Genomic DNA, 3,397 nt, shown 5'->3' with positions numbered 1-3,397 from the left:
ACAGGCTTTTAAACATAAGTTTAATCAAAATCATTTTAGGGCATTTTAAGTATGTTTTAAAAATGATTCATACAATTTGAGAATATATCGCCCAGTTATTTTCCAAGCTGTCTCGCCCGAAGCGTCATTTCCTGTGGCCACACCCAATGATTAAGCAATCTCCTCATCGTTGCCTTATAAGTGATTCGCCAGACAAAGTTTCTGCCAGATGGGATTTTCATTTTTACAACTGAGACATGAGCGATCTTTCTTCCGCGAACAAAACAGCTCAACACAAAGTTGGTAAGCCTGTGTATAGGTTCCTCTTTGAACGATGAAGCAATTGATTATAAATTAAATCGTGATAATTCTGATATATATTTTTTTCTTGGCAGGTCCTTGGAAGAAGAGCAGTTTACATATCATGACGAGGTGCATGAAATTAATGCTCTTATTGAAGAGGTCAATCATCTTAGAAGAGAATTGAAAAACATTTTTAATGACTGACACAACGTCTTATCACGGCCTCTGATCTTTTTGCCATCTTGTACCAATGGTAAAAAAAACTGAGACATGGACTCACTCTCTTCCGATGAAGATAACAGCTCACTACAAAGTTGGTAAGTTTGTGTATGGTTTCCTCTTTGAACAATGAAGCAATTGATTATAAATTAAAACGTGATAATGCGAAAATATATATTTTTTCCTGGCAGGTCCTTGGAAGAAGTGGAGTTTACATATCACAATGAGGTGCATCAAATGAATGCTCTTATTGAAGAGGTCAATGATTTTAGAAGTGAATTGAAAACATTTATAATGACTGGTACGAAGTCTTATCACGGCCTCTGATCTCGAATGAATTGAACCAATGGTGAGACACGTGTGTGCGTGCGTGCGTGCGTGCGTGCGTGCGTGCGTGCGTGTGTGCGTGTGTGCGTGTGTGTGTGTGGCTCTTTCCCTGTCTGTTTGTCTCTCTCTATCTCTCCCTGTCTGTCTCTTTGTATCTCACTCTGTCTGTCTTTCTACCTACCTCTCTCTGTCTGTCTCTCCATCTATACCCTTGACTCATTATTTTATTTTTTTTCAGCTCGATCACACAACATAAGCTGTTGAAGCAATCTGGTACAACACATGATTTTCTGGAGGTAAATGTTTCTGAATTATTATTTAGTTATTTGTTTATTAATATCACTCTCTCTTTGGAATGTCGCCTTATGTTGGTTGCATCATTAGTTTGGACGCGGTTTTGTCAGTACACTGGAATTCATTTTATTGGCCTTGGAAGGATGACAGGCTGAGTCGGCCTCCTGGTGTGTTAATTCAGTGGTCAACGAGGCTTGAACTTAGAACCAACACCAGGCTTACTCATATTACCATGTAATTATCTTTATAAAACCTAATTATTATCCACTTTTTGTTTCAAAACAGAATATTGTGTCTGAGTTTCGACATCACAAGACATCTGAAGAAGATTGCTGGGAAAGATTATACATTCTCGCAAATGAATATTTAATATTTTCAATTTTGATTAATTATATTTGTTTTGTTTACAATTACTTGATTTTGAATTTCAAAAGAGAATCAAGACATAAAGGAGAGGGAGGGACGGACGGGGGGGGTAGGTGCGCTCCCCCAACGACCCATCACCCCCTCATCCCACCCCTCCCCTCCCCATGTGTGTGTGGGGAAGGGTGGGGGTGGGATGAGGGAGGTGGTGGGTCAAAGGTGGGGGCGCACAGGGGGGATGAGGGGGGTGGGGCTTGTGTGGGTGGGGTTTATGTGGGCGGGGCTTGTGTGGACGGGGCTTGTGTGGGTGGGGCGTGTGTGGGCGGGGCTTGTGTGGGTGGCGTTTATGTGGGCGGGGCTTCGGTGGGGGCTTGTGTGGGCGGGCTTGTGTGAGCGGCGCGTGTGTGGGCGGCGCTTATGTGGGTGGGGCTTATGTGGGCGGGGCCTCGGTGGCGGCTTGGGTGGGTGGCGCGTGTGTGGGCGGGGCTTGTGGGAGGGCGTTTGTGTGGGTGGGGCTTGTGTGGGCGGGGCTTCGGTGGAGTTTATGTGGGTGGGCTTCGGTGGGGTTTGTGTGGGCAGGGTTTATGTGGGTGGAGCTTGTGTGGGAGGGGTTTATGTGGGCACGGTTTATGCGAGCAGGGTTTATGTGGGTGGGCCTTGTGTGGGTAGGGTTTATGTGGGTGGGGTGAATGTGGATGACGCTTATGTGGATGAGGTTTGTGTGGATAAATGGATGGGTGGAGAGATGGGTGGATGGGTGGATGAGTGGAGCTTGTGTGGATGGGTGGATAATTTTTTAATTAAATAAACATGTTGTGTGTGGGGAACTAATTAACTAATCACTAATTATGTGAATATGATGAATATGGGTAGAGCTTGTGTTGGGTTTGTGTGTGTGGAGCTTGTGTGGGGTGGGGTTTATGTGGGTGGGTTTTGTGTGGGCGGAGTCCAAAAATTTCAATTTATCTTTGTCTTTTGTAATTCCTGTGAATAAAATGAACCTAAAATCTCTTCCCCTTCCAAATCATATATCTTATAAGTCCAAGGAACCGTATCTATTACATCAACAATTTTAAAAAGTTTGTTCGTCCATCGTTTAATATAACCCTTTTCAAAATGAGATTTCCACCTATATATTCTTACGATATCACCAACTTTGAACTTAGGTTTTCTGACATTAATCTCTTTTTCATATTTTAATTTTGTAAATGTTTCTGATGGTTTCATATTTGTTGACGTGTGAACCGTGTCATTATACTTATCCACAATATCCTGAATAAAAGATGACCATTGTTGTGAACCGAGTTGTGTGAATTTTTTATATAATCTCTCTTTTAAGGTACGATTAAAACGTTCAACAACAACTGCCTTCCCTTCATTAAAGGTACTGTATAATGTAATACTGTTATTTTTTAGAAAATTCATAAATGTCTTGTTATAAAACTCTCTACCCTCATCAGTCCACAATTTTTTAGGTTTTCTCTTACTTTTATTAAATATCTGTTGAAAGGCTAACATAAGAGTATTAACTGTTTTGTTTTTTAATGGTACAACCCATGCGTATCTACTCCTCAAATCAATAACGGTTAAAGCATACTTGTACCCCTTATCATTATTGAGTTCAATCAAATCAGCAGACCAGATATAATCAACTTCCTTGGAATAAACTTTCCTTCTCTGAAACTTTGTGAATATTGGTTTATGTAATTCATCAGCTAATTGCTCTTCAGTCTTAATGACATCATTAGAGCCTATAAGTTTTTTGAATTTCCAAGTCCAAGTTTAAATTTAGCACTGATCATCTTCTTCACAATGAACTGATCAACTTTTTCTCTCAAGGTTGGATTTTGTATCAGAGACAAATTATACAACATTTCTCTATCGGCTTCATGCTTTTCTTCCAACGTTGTGG

At 41.0% G+C, this 3,397-nt stretch overlaps 1 long non-coding RNA gene across 1 annotated transcript; it reads left to right on the top strand.

Annotated features, from left to right (window-relative positions):
• Positions 1–466: 466 nt before the first annotated feature.
• LOC147028005 (uncharacterized) lies at positions 467–1,369 on the top strand. The gene is made up of 3 exons (XR_015056906.1): positions 467–599; positions 693–759; positions 1,067–1,369. It is a non-coding gene; the product is annotated as an uncharacterized LOC147028005 (long non-coding RNA).
• Positions 1,370–3,397: the final 2,028 nt, after the last annotated feature.

The sequence above is a fragment of the Eptatretus burgeri genome, chromosome 4, assembly GCF_056783735.1.
Source record: "Eptatretus burgeri isolate ZD-2024b chromosome 4, Ebu_testis_v1, whole genome shotgun sequence".
Lineage (NCBI taxonomy): Eukaryota > Metazoa > Chordata > Myxini > Myxiniformes > Myxinidae > Eptatretus > Eptatretus burgeri.
The sequence above is the reverse complement of the archived record's forward strand: the minus strand, read 5'-3'. Positions and strand labels throughout refer to the sequence as shown.